The sequence below is a fragment of the Canis aureus genome, chromosome 9, assembly GCF_053574225.1.
Source record: "Canis aureus isolate CA01 chromosome 9, VMU_Caureus_v.1.0, whole genome shotgun sequence".
Lineage (NCBI taxonomy): Eukaryota > Metazoa > Chordata > Mammalia > Carnivora > Canidae > Canis > Canis aureus.
In genome coordinates this window covers 33,944,743-33,963,065 of record NC_135619.1, presented here as the reverse complement: position 1 = coordinate 33,963,065, position 18,323 = coordinate 33,944,743, and the positions used below count along the sequence as shown (strand labels likewise).

General features: G+C 43.3%; 1 protein-coding gene and 1 long non-coding RNA gene across 6 annotated transcripts in view; one reads left to right on the top strand and one right to left on the bottom strand.

The window, feature by feature from the left end:
• SAMD4A (sterile alpha motif domain containing 4A) overlaps positions 1–18,323 on the bottom strand; it is a 215,390-nt gene that overhangs the window by 88,701 nt on the left and 108,366 nt on the right. The window contains exons 1-2 of one of the 5 annotated variants that reach the window (XM_077909353.1): positions 12,932–13,246; positions 8,637–8,748 (exon numbers count right to left, since the gene is read on the bottom strand). The exons of 2 other annotated variants lie outside the window; for them this stretch is intronic. The gene's annotated coding sequence lies outside the window, so the exon portion shown is untranslated. Of the gene's footprint in view, positions 1–8,636; positions 8,749–12,931; positions 13,247–18,323 lie in introns of those variants that run through there. 2 more of the 5 variants (XM_077909352.1, XM_077909354.1) reach the window with 2 other exon arrangements.
• On the top strand, positions 13,292–14,064 carry LOC144320095 (uncharacterized). The gene is made up of 2 exons (XR_013385677.1): positions 13,292–13,366; positions 13,895–14,064. It is a non-coding gene; the product is annotated as an uncharacterized LOC144320095 (long non-coding RNA).

Genomic DNA, 18,323 nt, shown 5'->3' with positions numbered 1-18,323 from the left:
CTGATCACATGTGATAAGAAAGCTATTTTTCTTTATGTAGAGAAGATGTGTTTAGTTATCTTTTTTATGGTAAAGTATATATAACACCATATTTACCATTTTGAAGTGTACAGTTGTGTGACACGGAGGACGTTCACCATATTGTGCAGCCACCCTGACCATCCATTTCCGGATCTTTTTCACCTTTTCAAACTGAGACTCTGTACTCGTTGAATAATAACTCCCCCTGGGTGTTATATTATATGTTGGCAAATTGAATTTAAATATTTTTTTAAAATACTAACTCCCTATTTCTCCCCTCCCCCAGCTCCTGGCACCCACTGTTGTATTTTCTGTTTCTATCTATTTGACTACTCTAGTTACCTCATCTAAGTGAGATCATATAGTATTTGTCCTTTTGTGACTTCACATCTTCAAGGTTCATTCGTGAGAAGATCCATTTGTGACACACTCTCAAGGATCCCCTCCTGTCCCCTTCTACTCAAAACACACACTTGTTGCCTTTAGTTAAACAAGGATAAACAATGTACTCTGCCTCTGACTGGCCTTTGAGAAGCAGCTTATTCCGGAAACTGGTAGTTGTCCTCAGAACCTGGGGCCACAGGAAAGAAAGGTCTCTTCCTGAAAAGTCACTCCTGACACCAGAAGACATTGTCTCTGGCCTATTGCTTACCCTACATACGCTAGGGCAGGACAGTCCTACTGGCTTTCATGCAATATCCACAGAGTTGAAAAGGGGTCTCTGGAATTTGGCAGAGGGGCTTCACAGTTCTAGTGAGGCACAAACATAACAGGACAAGCTCGAGTCATTGTTGACCAGAAGCTACAAATGCATCAGCTAAGTACTAAAAGGCCCCTCAAGACTGAGGTTGTATTCAAAGTTATCAGGCAAGGAAGGCATGATATATAATGAAAGAACATGGGCTCTGGAATCAGGCAAACGTGGGCATGGATCCCAGATCTGCCACTTCATTTGCAGTGGGACCTTGGTAGGTTACTTGGCCTGTATAAGCCTCAACTGGCTCATCAGTTACGAGTGTTACCAACAGCCTCTGTCCCTTTTTGTGTGGTAATGTATCAAAAGGACAGGCTAAGTACTCAATGGTGGAAATAGAGCCTTCTACTTGTCTCTGTATTAGTTGGGCTCACATTAGAGCCATGTTGGTTGGTTTTGGACACATAATTTTTTCTTTTTAAAATTTATTTATGAGAGACAAAGAGAGAGTGAGAGGCAGAGACACAGGCAGAGGGAGAAGCAGGCTCCATGCAGGGAGCATGACATGGGACTCGATCCCAGGTCTCCAGGATCAGGCGCTGGGCTGAAAGCGGCACTAAACCGCTGAGCCACCCAGGCTGCCCTGGACACAGAATTTTAAAAATAAATGTAGAGTCTAAAGATGGCCCAGGGAAGGTCATTTAAAAATATCAGAGTTGGAAGAGATGGAAAATCAAAGGGTGAAAGAAAATGGGGCTGAGTTTATAATTGAACAATAACGAAGAGATGCTCAACTTGAGGATTTCATAAGAAGATGAACGAACAGTCAACTATTTGAAGTACACGTCTTCAAATTGAAACAGCAGAGATTAAGACGAGATGTGGAGAAGAAAGGAAGTGCCAGGATGACAAAAGACCTAGAGGAGTCGCCAAAGAAGGCTTTATAATCTCTGTCCTGGGGGCCTGAAGACTAGAGATAGATGGTTTAGGGAAGCACTGTTGGATAGGAATGTGATGTGAGCCACATATGGTCTTGAAAATTTTATAGTATTAGAAGAAGAGTGAAATGAGAGGGGTGAAACTGATTTCAATGATATATTTTCTTTAATCCAATAAACAAAATATCATTATCTAACTTATAATCAATATAAATTATCAATGAAACATCTTATATTCTTTTCTTTGCATCAAGTTTTCAAAATCCAGGGTGTACATTACTGCTGATATCACATCTCAACTTGGACTACTCAGTCACAACTGAAGTGCTCAGAAGCCATGTGTGGCTGGAGGCTGCAGAACTGGCTAGGCATGGGGCAGGAGATATTCAGATGGGGAAAGTGGATGGCAGGAGGGCACGAATGACCTCAGCAGGTCCCTCCTGGCTCTCTGACTCTATATTTAGCTAACTGCCACCTGACAAAAGATAGCCCTTGCATTCCATTAGGTATGGCCTGCCTTCCAAGTAGTTTTGGGAGATGGAGGAAGCGCCAGTTCTAACTTCCCATCAGTATATTTTCAGTAAACACCCAGCATGTTTTTAATTATGCATATGCTTAGGATAAAGATAAAATCTATTCATCAAGCCCAAGGAATTAAAGAGGCCCTGGCAAGAAGCAAAAGGTCCTGAGAGGAAGATATATCTGTGTGTGATGCCAATCCAATGAGCAGACGTAACTATTATACACCTGGAAAATGTATGTTTAGAAATAAAATTTAGGAACAACTTTTAATAAAAATTCATAAGGTTGAGGAACTCCCGAGCTTTCTGCGAGGTCACTTCCCTGTTTGGGTTGCCTACCCTTCTGCAAAAGGTCAGCCACCTCCCCACCCAAAAAAGGAACAAAAAACATAAATAGGACTCGGACTGCAAACTAAACATGTTATCTCCATGTAAGCACTCTCTGCCAGGGATTAACCTGGGACCCAGAGGACAAAACAAGCACAGCAAAGAGGAGAAGAAAACAATGTGCCCTGGCCCCTTCCAGGCCTGAAGTGGGTCTTTCTCCAACCTCGGGACAGGGCTTGGATGGTGTGGGACTAGGGGGTGGCCAGGAAGACGATGGTGACTTTTGTTCACTACTACCAGGAATGTGGAAGTGAGGCTGAGGCTGCCTCCTGAGGAGGTGTACTACTGGGTCGAGGTATTCCTGCAGCAGTTACAGCTGCCACACTGACAGCTAATGGCACTGAATGTTTTCTATGTGCCAGGTACTCCTGTAAGCACTGTGCATGCTTGATCCTCCTAAGAAACTGAAGAGGTAGGTCGTCTTACAGCCTTATTTTACAGATGAGGGCAGAGAAGCACAGAGAGGTCAAGCCATTTGCCTTAGGTCCCCCTGGCTAGTGCAGAATGGGGGGATGCAGATTAGCACAAAGGTACACAAAGATTATCATGCTAGAAGAGTTGGGCCATAAGTTAAATACATTAATATTTATAATATAGATAATATGTAATTATATAATACATAAGATATAAAATCTATACCTCTATATAGAATGCATATATATGTATTATATTTATAAAGAGAATAATATGAATATATTAATAGAGGACATGGATCAGCAGATTTGCCAGCTGCAGGAAAAAAAGTAGTCACAGAGGTGCTACCTCCTGTGGTTTTAAAACATGTCTACAACTTCTTTGACATTCCTCTCTAAAAGATGGAGCCTAATTAATTCCTTTCCCATTCAGGGCAGGGCTAGACTTAGTGAGTCACTTCTAGCAAACTGAACGTGCCAGAAGGGACAGTGTGTGTTCATGGATTAGGTTATAAAAGGCACTAAAGGGGCACTGAGTGGCTCAATCGCTTAAGTGTCCAACTCTTGATTTTGACTCAGGTCTTTACCTCAGGGTCGTGGGATCAAACCCTGGGTTGGGCTCTGCTTAGCACGGACTCTGCTTGTCCCTCTCTCTCAAATATATAAATTAATTTAAAAAATAAATACGAGGCACTGAAGCTTTTACCTTGTTTTCTCTTAGGTTACTGACTTTGGGGGAAGACAGCCGTCATGCTGTGACAATACTCAACCCAGTAGGGAGAAGGGTCTTGATAGTGAGGAACTGAGTCTTCCTGCCAACAGGCAGCACTAACTTGCTGGCCCTGTGAGGGAACCATCTTGAAAGCAGAACTCCCAGCCTATTAAGCCTTCAGATGACTGCACTCCAGATAACACTCAGGAGACCCTGAGCCCGAACCACTCATATTCCTGATCCATAGAAAGTGCATGTGGTAACATGTTTATTTTTGTTTTAGCTGCTAAGTTTTGGGCAATCTGTCATGCAACCAAAAAACCCAATATACCTCCTTAAAAGTTTTCCTCTAGAAAAATGGAAGTGTTAGCCTTTGGCACTGAGCAATTCAGTCCTTCAGGCAAAATCATTCCCATTCTGAGATCAACTCATGAAACTAACCTGTTGCCACTAAACATTCACCTCAGCCTCCCTCATCCTGATCATCCACTTGCCAAACAACTTTTGGACTATGATTTAACTCTTAGTATCTTTAGGGAAAGAATAAACTGATCATACAGACTTGAGATATTTCTAGATTCTGTGATAATGATTTTTGGGAGTGATTTAATGGTTTCTGATTGTGATTTGATTTCCTGTGGAGGTCACCTTCCTGTACTCAGTATATGGACTCTGAGTACATCTGGTCTCTCGGATGATGGCTCCTCATGGCAAATAAGCCAGCATTGCAGGGTCGACTCTCCTGCTTTCCAGGTAGAACTGAGTCAATCTCTCGGGGTGAACATCCCCAGGACACTGATGAGAGTAAGCATCTCCACCTTCAAACAGAAGCCAGGTCTTATAGGTGGGGACTTGGTACATGAATGCTAGGTCCTGTCAGCTGCCCACTGATCATCTTTGTAGCATCCACACCATCTTCCTGAGGGCAAGGAGCTTTTACTGAGATGTGGACTCAATGGATTCTCCTTACTAGGGAAGACTTAGGAATCTTGAAATTTTCATAGTCAATCACTTCAGTGATGTGGTTTCTATTACCATACACACCAATATCACTCTCTTTAGTAGACACAGAGGTCCAAGAATGGCAAGGCTAAATGTTCCCAACTCACCTCTATTAATTTCCCTGAATATTTTCTCGAGATAAGGAGAAAGATAGTATTTGCTGGATGTTTTATGTGGATAAAAGTTGATGATTATAATTTATAAACCAGTGACATAGGAGTAGCAAGAAAAAAAAATCCTAAAAGAGCTATAATAAAAGACCATGAGGGTTAGGAAACTGTCCCAATGATTCTTAGAGTGACAAAGATTGTGTTTAAATACCAAGTCTGGTATTATTACTACACAATTGTATGTCAATGTTTAAGGGCTCCAGTTGTTAGTAAATTACTCTCAAATTGCTATTTTATTATACCCTTGTTTTCAGTTTAATAACATTTACTATAAAAGGGTTTCTCACAAGTGTATTTAGGCAATTTGCTCATGCAAGAAATGGTTGGAAAATAAGTGTGCACATACAAGAAATACTGTTTAAATAAATGCACTAAAAGGCAGGAATACTAGTGGATTTTAAATGGTCAATTCTCTTTGCAAGGATTTATATTACAAACTCAATTTTAGACACATCATACAATAAAGCCTTCTAAATGTGGTGCAGTTTTGCACAACTCAGGGACAGTCAGCCAGTGAAAATAACATACACTATGTATTTGGTAGGGATGTGAGCTGACAGGGCCTCTAAAAAGTTAGCAAGGAGAATGGCAAATGCCAACATAGCAAACAGTGGGATTCTCGTATTGGCACCTGCACTTGCTTATTGTCTTCCAAGGTACCTTCTTTTTTATTTTTTTTAAGATTTTATTTATTTATTCATGAGAGACACAGAGAGAGGCAGAGACAGAGGCAGAGGGAGAAGCAGGCTCCCCGCAGGGAACCTGATGTGGGACTCGATCCCAGAACCCCAGGATCATGACCTGAGTCAAAGGCAGACACACACTCAAACACTGAGCCACCCATGTGCCCCCCAAGGTACTTCTTGAGCTAGAAATGACTGGTGAAATATCCCCATGATTTGGTGGAGCTCCACAAGACATGTAGATTAGACTATTATGGGGGACTCAGACAGTATGCAGTTACTGAGCTCCTATCACTGCAAGTAGTGCTTCAAGCAGATACATAGGACTGAGTAGATAGAAACCTTCTCTGTTTCCAAGAAGGGTGATTGGCAGCTTCCCAGGTGGCTCCCATGGATCCTTGCCTCTTGGTATTCACACCCTTGTGTACTCTCCTCCCACAGTGAATCCAAACAGGTCTATGTGACCAATAGAGTGGAGTAAGGTGTTCTGAGATTAGGTCATAAAAGGCATTGTAGCTCCAACCTCCCTCTCTTGGCTCACTCTGCAGAAATGGAGCCACTTCAATTCTGAAGACGTTCAAGCAACCCTGGGAGAGACCTATGTGGGGAAGAAATCAGGCCTCTTGCTAACAGCCAGCACTGACTTGCTAGCCATGTGAGTGAGCTACCTTGGAAGTGGATTCTCCAGTTCTAGTCAATATCTTGACTGGAATCTTGCAAGAGATTTTAAGCCAGCACTACTCAGTGAGGTTGTTTTCCCAAATTTCTGACCCTCAGAAAACTGTGAGGGAAATATCATGTGAAGCTCTTAAATTTGGGCGTCATTTGTTACACAGCAATAGTTAACTAATACAGCTTCTTAGTGAGCTAATTAGAGCTTTGTGTTATTTGGTAAAAAAGAAAAAAAAAATCACTCCAAAATGGTACTGCCCCTTGAACTCTTTAGAAAATAAAGGGATCTATGTAGTAGATTTCATAGCCTATTATAACCATTAGAGCTTTCTCTGAAACCATGAAGGTCATTAGCTGCTGGACATTCATAGACACCTGATGATCCTCAAAGAGTACCCCTGACCTTAACAGATACCTACAATGACCGATTTACCACTACAGAGTGGCCTGGTCATCTCTTCAATGGAGACTTCCCATCTTAGTCACTTTTCTTCCTGGGTGCTGGCATGACTGGGTACTCCTGGAGAGCTCTTTTGCTCCTGAAGGACCCAGGCCAGTAGTAAACTAGTTCTGAGATTTCAGCCAAAAGCTCAAGTTGGGATTCACATTTAGGTTTCTGACCTCTTCCTGGCTATGGCCAACTTTTGTAGGTCTGAAGCTGCCCGTTCCCAGAGGGCGCATTAAAGCTGGCCAGCTCCCCTGACCACTTGCCTTAGTTCTGACCTCACATCTATATAGACGACTCCCACATTTGTATTGCCAGCCCAGGTCTCACCCTGTGCTTCAGACTCACATGTCCAGTTGCATCCTCTACATCTCCACTCAGTTGATCTCAAAGTTACTCTCTTCAAAACTGAGCTCCCACTCTCACTCTACTCCTGTGGTCCTCTTCTCTGTCTCAGCAATGGCTCTTCCATCTTTCTAGTAGTTCAGGTTGAAGCCTTCAAGTATCCTTGACTACTCTCTCTCTTACATCCCATATTTAATCTGTTAGCAAAAACATACCCAGATTCTGACTACCTCTCACCACCCACCTCCTGCCCCATAAACAACCTAACAACCAGAATGATCCTTTTATATGACTTATCTCTCAAAGTCATATCACTTCTCTGATTAAACATTCCAATGGTTTCTCATCTCACTCTGACTAAAAGCCAAACAGCCTATTGGGCCCTCTATGATAGAGCCCTATCCCCTAATACTGGTCCCTCATTCTTCTCAGTCCTTTCTCGCTTCCTTGCTGTTCTTTAACATGCCAGATATGTGCCTCCCCCGAATCTTTGCACCTGCCCTTTTCCATATGGAACGTTCCCCCCACCACCCAAATCCACATCTAGCCCCGCCCAGTTCTGTATTTGCTTAAATGATGCCCCAATATTTTAATTGCCCACATCATTCCCTCACCCTATACTTCTTTATGCCCCACACCCTACTTTATTTCTCCCCATGGCATTTATCACGCAGTCTGGTGTATAATGATACCTATTTCCTGTCTTTCTCACACTAGACAAAAGCTCTGTGGAGGGCAGTGATGATGTCCCCATGTTCTCATGCATTATCATTTCCTTATTAATTATATTTTTAATGGCTATATAAAGTTGTACCCAGGCATTTTGTTTGATAGTGACTTATTAGACTTTGGATTTCTTACTCAAAATCTTAAGCATTTCCTAGAAATTTCTTTGAAATTAAGACTGACAGAGTGGGTGACCTACAAACTATCAAAGGCACCAAATGTCACCTCAAAACTCTCCAGTCACCTCTTCCTCATTTGATTCTGCAGAATTCTGATTACTTCTAGCTTTCACATCCAATAAAAACAGGAACATGTCAAAGAGAAAAATAAAATGATTAACTTAATTTTCAAAATCTTTACTACGTCCTCCTGTTAGTATTCTGTTAGGATGGAAAATTTCCCTACGTGCTAGAAAACAAAAGCATAACGGGTACTTTTCTTGATTGTAACTGACACCAATTAAAGTAATCTTCATGATAAAGATTCGTTAGGCTGAGACAGCAGAATTAAATGTATTTAATATGACTCTTTTGCAAACATCTGTTGAAGAAAGAAAGAAAACCAATGCCATTGTATATCCAAAGTCTGGGCCATAAATAATTATCTTCTAATAAAACCTCACAGGAATGGGTCTCCTAAGAGTCATATAAATTAGAGACGAAGAAAATGTTACCTTACTCTTGACAAATGCAAGACAAATCCTTATAAACTACATTCAGCTAGTTTTTAATACCAGAAACCCCTCAGAGGAGAGGCTATAAATGTTCCAAAAGCAGGAAGCTTTCCCACTCACTAATCTTCAGTGCCATTCTCTTGCTCCCAGACCACCACTGACAAAACCCCACATATCACAAAATGACTCTCCAATAGTATTTCAAAATAATGAATTAGCAATCCTTATGCTGACCTTGCAGAGGAGAAAAACATGCTTTGTACCACAATCCTTAGATGCGGGCCTTATTCCGTGAGAAGCACCAGAAGTGAGAACCTTGAAGGACGCACACTGTTGTCCAGGTGGCCTAAAGGCAATCATATCTGTTAATGAAGAACTTCAAGACCAAAATCCTTGCCAATGGCCAGACGGAGTCAATAAGGAGTGTCTTGGGAGAAATATAAACAGGTCAAGTCCCAAAGGAATAGTTTGTGCTTGATCCGACAGACCAAACTGAGCCAGTGCTTCCCATAATAGGTTTACAAACCTCACTAAGTTGGGGAAGGGCCATTTCACCTGTAACAACAGGGAGTCATTCTATGTCTTTTTTTTTTTTAATTTATATATTTAAAGTATACAACATATTTTGATATACATATACATATTAAAATGATTATTATTACAGTCAAGCTAATTAACATTTTCTTTTTTTATCAATCTTATATAATATCCAGTGCTCATTACATCATGTGCCCTCCTTAACATCCATCATCCAGTTACGCCATCCCCTCACCCCCTTCCCCTCTAGCAACCCACAGTTTGTTTTCTATGATTAAGAAAGAGTCTCTTATGGGGGATCCCTGGGTGGCACAGTGGTTTGGCGCCTGCCTTTGGCCCAGGGCGCGATCCTGGAGACTCGGGATCGAATCCCACGTCGGGCTCCCGGTGCATGGAGCCTGCTTCTCCCTCTGCCTGTGTCTCTGCCTCTCTCTCTCTCTCTCTGATACTATCATAAATAAATAAAAATTAAAAAAGAAAAGAGTCTCTTATGGTTTGTCATTCTATGTCTTTAAATGAGTCTGAATTGTAAAGTCACTGGGTCCTACGCTTTCTAAAATGTGGAATTCGCTCAACAACTTATACACAAAATTTCCCATCTTGAGAGATGGGAATCCAAAGTGTAAGTGTGAATGTAGGAGCCCTGTGATGTGTGTAAATACTGTCACCAAGGAACAGCACACATACATCCCCAGAATAGACGTGCCAGAAAAGTTGATAGTAAAATTTATGTATCACTAACTTAGGTATGAAATCTGAAATACATGTATAAGTTATTCTATGGAAGAGAGAATGGACAATTTTGTGGAGGGAAGGTATTCGAATCCATGGTCACAAATGAACTGTTACTGTATTTATAAAGAAGGGCCTAGGCGACTGTACAAGGAGGGCCTTGGGTGAGCAACCCTAGAACATTTCCAATCCTATTCCCTTGTCCTCATTAAGTATAGCCCTGTAGAGGGAGTGGGAGGCAAACCTCCCTTTCTGGGGTTCTCTTTAGCTATTAGCCAACTCCAAGAATTTATGCAAAGATAAGCAGCTTATTTTCACTTGTTATTTGTGTACCAAACTCATTTTCAGGCTAGCAGGTCTGTCGATGAAATCAGAATAAGCTTTTTCAGATTTTTTGAAAAGGGGAGGTACTTTTTAATTACTAAAGTCCTCTGGGGCAGTGGGGTAGGAAAGGAGAGAGGCAGGATAGACAATGGCAAAGGATGAGGTTGTGCAATTAGAAATGAGAATGGCCAAGGCCGTTTCCCTCCTTCTGGGCATCCCACCATGAAGTTAAATAGGACCAGAGGTCAGTATCTGGACGAGAATCAGGAGCACTGACCAGCTGAGGACCCTCTGCTTTAGTAGACTTTGTGAAAATGATGCAGGGGGAGACAAGAGCTCTGTGCCCACAGTTATAAAGACTATGGACAAAGGTCTCTTGCTTTTCCTTCCTGAGCCTCAAACACAATCTGGAATTCTCAACCAAAGGAAGACCTGAAAACAGCAAAAGGACTTAGGCAACACTGGTCCAGAGCCGGAAGCAACAGCAATGGCCGAGCTTTACATCACCACCCTTAAGGGTAGATGTATTTATTAAGCCATTGGGTCTTTATTTTTGGTCTCTTATCAATGTAGGTGGCCTACTATTAGGACCTATCCTCTTCAACAGGGTGTGCAGGGTCAGAGATAGTCATGGGAAAGCTTTCATACCCCATAGAAATGTCTGCAATACAGAGAATTTGGATAGAATCAGACCAGAGAGGTAGATAAAATACTTTAAGGTCTCCATTAATAGAACCAACTGCTAACTCTGTAAGGAATATAATTCATTTTCTAAAATAACCCCAGAACCTCCAGCAGACCTCCAACCAGCATCCAAACAATATTTACTGGAAAAACACAAAAAGCTTAATTGATTATCACTACACCAATGGAGACAACCCTTGGCTATTCAAATCTTAAAAGAGATCGTTATTATTAAATACTCTCTTCTTAGAAACGCCCTGAATCTAAATAAATCCTCCCCCTCCTACTCTCGCCCCCATCGACATCCATGATATGGTTTAAGAATCTGCCATCTCCCTCAAATCCCATTGATCTACTGTGGCCCTCACTGTCTGTCTCTACCACAAAGACCAGCTCAAGGACATACACATTCATGTGACACTTTCCTCAACGAGACTTGGCTCCCTGAGAACAGGGACAGTGTTGCCCATTTATGTGTCTTCTAATGTTTGTTTAAGTCCATGCTGATCACACAGGTTGGCTGGACCAAACTGGATAAAAGATACATGTACTCAGGGATCCCTGAGTGGCTCAGTGGTTTAGCGCCTGTCTTCGGCCCAGGGAGTGATCCTGGAGTCCCGGGATCGAGTCCTGCGTCGGGCTCCCGGCATGGAGCCATGGAGCCTGCTTCTCCCTCTGCCTGTTTCTCTGACTCTCTCTCTCTCTCTCTTGCTGTTTCTCATGAATAAATAAATTCTTAAAAAAAAAAAAAAGATACATGTACTCTTTCGGCAGAGCCAATCTGTTGCTTCTCAGTTAAGTCTGTCTCCAGTTGGAGTGCTAAGTGTCAACAGTGGAAACTTTGGGACCAGGGCAGAATAGTGGGGGACCCTGGGCCTCCATTGAAGGGGAGCTCTGGCCTCCTTTCAGGGGTGGATTCCCCCAGTGTCTTCACTTCAGCTCCTCTCGAGGAGCTCAGTCGGCTCTCAAACAGCCACCTCCCACCAATCTACACACATACACATACACACACAGAAAACACAGACAGAGGTGGGAGCCCAGCTGTTTGGAAACTCAGATCCCAAAACACAGGTTACAAATACCTATGATGGGCTTGGTTTGTCTTGGGGTTCCCTTCTGAGGTATTCACTTACAAGAATGGTAGGAGCATCAGGCCCTCTAAGTGACTTGAGGGAAAGGAAAAGAAAGATAATAAAATGTACTGATTAAGAGCATAGATTCTAGCTGTATTGTCTTGGGTTTAAATCTTGAATCCAGATCTTCCATTTGGGTAGCTGTGTGATCTTGGGCAATTCACTCAACCGCTCTCTACACTTCAGTTTCCTCACTTGAAAAATGGGGTTCCCTCATAGAATTGTTATGATGTTTGAATTATTTAATCTGCGTAAAGCAAGGGAGCACTATCTGGCCCATAGTGAATGCTGTGCAATTGTTAGGGACAGTCACCGTCATCTAAGGGACCAGGACAATGCTCCATGGGCCCTTTCCTACAGACTGGGGAAGGGGAAGAAGAGAAGATAGGAGAGCCAAAAGGCCTAAGACATTGGTTCTCAAAGTGTAGCACCCCCACCTCACCACACACACACATACCTGGGAACCCCTTAGAAATGCAAATTCTGGGACCCCAGCCTAGATCTACTAAATCAGGAACTGTTGAAAAACCCCTTCAGGTGATCTGGATCCAGGCTTAGGTTTGAGAACCACTGGTCAAAGGAACTAAGAAAAACCAAGGCCTCTGATTCCCAGCTTCGGAATGATCAGCAGGTCAGGGCTGGTATATAACCAGGTAGGAAAAATTAGTTCCTGCCAGAAGGGCTAGGAGGAATCATTTCAAAAGGTGGCAAGGACCTATTTTTAAGAGGAAGTGGATGAATTTTTAAAAGGCAATCAATAAATAAGCAAGTAAAATGTCATAATATTTCTAGGACAGGGATGACCTCTCTGGTTTTCCATTCCTAAGCAACCTAGTGAAAAAGAGTGAAGGCTAAATAGGGAAGCCATGACCCAGCCCGCCTAAGTTTTCTGGGTGGCATCAAGAACAGTAAACAAAGTCTGACCAGGCCTGGGGTGGCTCTGTAAGATGAAGGTGAGAATTTCCATTTTAAAGTATCTCTACAGCAGAACCACCCCCTCACAAACCACTCCTGCATTAACACCATCCCTGCCACCAGAGTTCTATGTGCTCCCAGAAGACTGGAGGTGGGCCTGTCAGAGTCCTGGGAAGAGCCTGGGGCGCACAGCCAGAGCATTACCTCTAGACAGTTGCTCCGGAGAGCCGTTGGTGAAGAAGTATCAACTCACAGGTCTAACGGTGAACCACAAGACATGCAGCAACAGGAACAAAATTCTCTTGATTAGAGGACCGTAAGATTTTGCTGAGTTTGGGGGAGAGGGCACAGACGCTGTACAGGTTATATGGAGCTGAACACATTACAGTTGAACCAGATGTTAGGTGAAAAGTTGTGAGTTGATGGAATTATCACATAAGGGATCGCTCCATCTCCTCCCTCTCCACTTTGTCCTCCTCCTTTTCTCCCCTCCTCTGGTGTCTGCTAGGCACAGCTCCTCATTATTGAGTGTCCAGCTGGGTATTGTGATGTCAGAGGCATCACCCACTGTGGACGATGCTGGAGAGACCAGCAGCCCTGATGGACACATGGCCCTGATTTGAGCTCCTGTGACACCATGTGACCCCACGCTCCCTCCATCTACTGGTAACATCTCACACCTCATACATCTCTGGAAGCCCTAAGGTTCTCCTCCCAAAACCAGTATGGTGCTTCAGGGAAACTGAGGCACGGAGACGCTCATCCGAGGTCATGCAGCCATACTCTGGTTTGACTGTGAACAGTGCCAGAGTTTCCTGACCATTCATCCACACCCGTCCAGGGGCTCCGGCTGCCTTTTATAGAAAGTTTCCACACACCTTCTATTCCTAACCTTGATCACAAGCATCGCCGGTCCACATGCTTTGGAAGCACCAGCAGACACTCTGTGTCACAGACTTAGTAACGCGCCCCATTTAGGACCATGAGCACAACTTGTTTGCACCGGACACTCAATGCTAGATATCCTTCTAGGGCCATATTTTTGGTTTTATCTCAAACACAGCTAACTAATCAGGGCTTTCTACATCAAAAAAAAAAAAAAAAAAAAAAAAGCCAACTTTGGTTCTCCAAGAAAAATTAGCAGCTTACCACACACACCCTTTCCAGATCATCTCCGAGATGCCAAGGACATCAAAAGTCTGCAGTTTGGGGATGAAGAATACTTTGTTCCTAACTGCCCTTGGTGGAGCAGGGCCCATTTTTTTGTTTTTTTATTTTGCAGCCTGATGGTAATAGTAACAGAATACGAAAGATAATCTAATAAATAGAGATCATTACTTCTCTCTATATAGTTATATATATGTTTAAATATATATATATGAGATATATAAAGTTATCAGAATGTTTTGACCTTGAGATCTAAAATGAGAAAGGCCTTTGGAAGGGAAGGATGTAAGCCTCTCAGAATAAGATCTGTAAGTGAAGGTGAAGAGCAGATATATAACCTTTAGCACATGACTTGCTCCACTAATCACTGAACAGATTCCAGTACCTAAATAAAGTCGCAGAAAACATACACATCAGAAGAACTGGCTCACTAATAAAACAAAGGATGTGCCAAGAAAGGGAGTGCTCACCAGACAATAAGGTGACTTGGTTTCTCAATATGACACAGGTACATTTTGACTGTGTAGTAAATAAAATAAAAGTTCATTGTAAAAGAGCCCCAACCGTCCCCCATGTGATCCGCCTTTGCTGCCTCCTCATGTGACTGGCCTCCCAATTTAGAGCGTAACCAACTCCCAGTGACCTGTAATAACACCATTCCCAAATTAGAGCTCTCAATTTGACTTGGCCTTGGTTCCTCCCTCCAAGCAAAATAAAGCATCCGTTTTCTTTTTTTTCACATTCATAATACTCTCCTTTTTGAGTTGCCAACTCAAACCCTGCTCCAGTCAGATTGAGCCCTTCCTCTATTTTTTTTTTCTGGTTAGCCAAAGAGCCCGATGGAAAAACACCAAGAGACAAAAACAAAAACAAAATCAGACAAAAATTCCAAGTAAGTGACATTCAGCTGGAAAAGCTATGATTCACATGCAAATAAAAATCTCCCTGAATTCACTGTTACATGACGCAAGCCTCTGGCTTCGACATAAAAAGGGCAGAATGAAATCACCCACAATTAAACTCACTCTGGAATACTGGAATTCTCTGGCAAGGCCTACCCAACTAATGATAAGAAAACCCCCAACTGTGACAGAATGAAGCTAATTGTGTTGGATCCCAGGGCATCCCCACCTCAGCAGACATTCACTCCTGAACACTCTCCAACCCAGCATACTCCACCTTCCCTCACTCCCTGTCCTGGACTCAGCATAACCTCCAGGGAGACAGGGCTCAGATGGGTCTCCCAGGAGCAGCCCTCCTTTCTGGGCACACAGGAGGGAACTGTGCTGAGACCCTGGACCTCACCTTCCACCCCCAAGTCTAGGATGCTACTGTACAAGAAAACTTTCTTTTTTTTTTTTTTTTTTGCAAGAAAACTTTCTAAGGAGCTCTGGGAAGATCTCCCCAAGAGTCTTTGCTTGAGCTTTACAGCATCATCAGCCTCTGATCTCAAGTCCAAGCCAGAGACAGTTCCACAAGTCACCTCTCTTGACTGGTAGATAATTTTCCATCCCATTTCCCCTTTTTCTCCTTTTCGGGGTGGGGGGAGAGTTGATCAAATACCACCTTTTTTCTTCCCCCAGATGGTTCCGTTAGGATGCACACTACACCTGCCCGAGAATCACAGAATTCTGGAGATGGAAGGGCCCTCAGAGAAATTCCCTGGCCCTTCCTTTACTAGTTGGGGGGGGGGGTGTCTCACCTCATGATTCCTCCTTGATGGTCACCAGGGTCAAGCTCCTTCCTGGCTACTGGGAGCCCACTTCTACCATCAAAAGGAGTTAGGATTATTAAAGCCCTAATCAGACTCTCTATGACTTCTTTCCATGCAACAAAGGTCAGTTTTTCTGAAACCACGAAGAATAAATCTAGAGATACTTATACACCCATGTTCCTACAGCCTTATTCGCAATAACCAAAATCAGCCCAAATGTCCATCAACAGAAGAATGGATAAACAAAGTATAGTATGTACAGACCATGGAATACTATTCAGCCTTTAAAAGGAATGAAATTCTGACACATACTACAACATGGATAAAAATGGAAAGCCTTATGCTAAAAAAAGGACAAATATCACGTGCTTCCTTTATATGAGTACCTAGAGACAGAAAGTAGAATGGTAGTGACTCGAGGTTGATGGGAGGGGGAACATTACTGCTTAATGTGTGAAGAGTTCTGTTTGGGATGATGAAAACATTTTGCAAATGAATAGCGGTGAAAATAGCACAACACTGGGAATATAACTTAACAGAACTGTACACTAAAGAATTCTCAAAATGGCAAATTTCATGTACATTTCATTACAGTAAAAAAATACCCCCCCCAAAAAAAAAACGTTCCCCTTTCACAAGATAGCTATCTCCCTAAATTTTCTTTTTCAGGCTCAAAATCCCTAGTTCCTTCTAATAATCTTTAGGTAATATGATCTCTAGACCTTCCCAGTTTCCTGGCCACACCCCTCTGGGTCTACTCAGTGTCTCTTTGAAAACCAACCTGGCCCTCAGAACTGAACTCAGACTGTGCTCAGCCACCTCCTGCCTGGGGTCTCCCTGGGAGGTATCTCGCTTAACCTCCAGACAGAAGCTATGCAGAGTGAGCCTAACTGGCTGTTTTGGCTGCTGGGGCAAAAAGGGCCAGGTTCAAACACATGCCATATTCCACCCCTACTCCTACTGCTGCTTCCCCAGGCCCCGATCCATCTCCCAGACAGCTGTGGGCAGCTGCAGCTGAGAAGTGAAACCAGCAGAGGCCACAGGAGTGGGGGGCAAAGGTGGGGGCAGCATCTCAGCTGAGCACACTTCGGGCTTTCCACAGATTTCCCTCCTTTCTCGTGGGTGTTTGGCAAATGGAAACAGGGCGGGCCGGGAGGTATCTCTCTCCGGGCGCTCGGAAGGTCTCTTAGCAGCCACCCACCACTTGCCTGTAGTCACCATCATGGTGTTCCACCATGCAAGCTGACCTGCATCACTGGGCTCGACACACTTGCCCCTCTCAATCCCTTCTGGAAACGCTTTGAAAGTTTGAGGTAGGAAAGTTCCCTTTTGCATTTTAAAGTGTGTTGAAACTGAGCAGCCTGGGTGTTGGTCTGATTCCACAAGTGAGTAATCCATTTCCTGAAAGTAAACTGCTCACCCTTTGGAAGTGGACCAGTGATTTTGGGGTGCCATTTGAAGTGTCGCTAACTGGGTAAATATTTACAGGCACAAGCCATGGAGCTTTTCTAGGAATGTCAGTTAATTTGCTAAATTAATGACCCTTAAGGTGGAACCCTTTAAAAAGTTCAATCGTCTCTAACGGGTAAGTAATTTACGCCTGGGACAAGGTACTGGGTTGGTGCAGGGGGAGGGTATGCTTGTCTGACTAGTTAGAATAACCACATATAAATTAAAACCAGGCCTGACTTAAAATCCTATCTTCTAAGGTTTTTTTTGACTCCTGATTTTCTACTAATATCTAAGCCAATGATGGGTCGACTTTGGAAAACTCTTTTCTATGCCAATATTTAGCCTAGAGTTTGAAATGACTAGATTTTAAAAAAAACCCTTCTTGGTGAGTCTGTTGGCCTCAGGGATTCCATACAGAAGATCTCATGTATCTGCCATTCACTAAAAAATTGTGCCCACCTGGCTGTACCTAGAGACTCCTCTTCTCCTGCGTGGAAAAATTTACACTTCAATCAGCTGGCTTGAAAGAGCCTTTTGCCTTGAATAATAAAAAGGTGATTTCTTTCTGCCTCCAATGATCACTTAAACAATCCTTTCAAAAAGACTCCTGTGCCATCTTCTCTTCCTCCTCCATGAAAGAGGCAATCTGCAACACGTAATCTAAATTTTCTGATTAAAAGTGTGCAGCTAGACGGATGTTTCTGGAGCTCTGTTGGGAAGCTGAGTTTCTGTGTGGCGCTCTGAGGTACGAACAAATCGGCTGAGAAGTGATTCTCAAACCCAGAATCATGGAAGTTCCTGAATCCGATAGAGAAGAGGTCAATCTGGATCTCTAATCAGCCTCCCTCCAGCACTCTTCTGTCTCTGAACAAGCCCATTTAGTAAAGAACTTAGGAATCACATAGGCTCAGGCATCACCACCTCTCTTGGGGGGGTCTTCCCAGACAGAAATGGGGGTTTCCCTGACTCTCCCTGAACCCCTACATGGTCCTGTGCCTCAGACTGTCCTATCTTATAACCACTGGTGCCCGGCTTTTAGGCCAACCCTACAAGATTCCCTGGAATTAGATGCCATTTCCCTGCTATTCCATCCCCATTCGGGGTACTCGGGAAGGAAATGACCACGTGTCCGAGAGATGACAGCTCTCCCTTAGTGTCCTGGAACCTAAACCCACGAAGACCAGAGCATTAGTGCATGCTTCCATCCCTTGAGAACCAAGCAGAGTGCTGGCTGGGTACCCAGCTTCCCTGAAAGGGTCCACC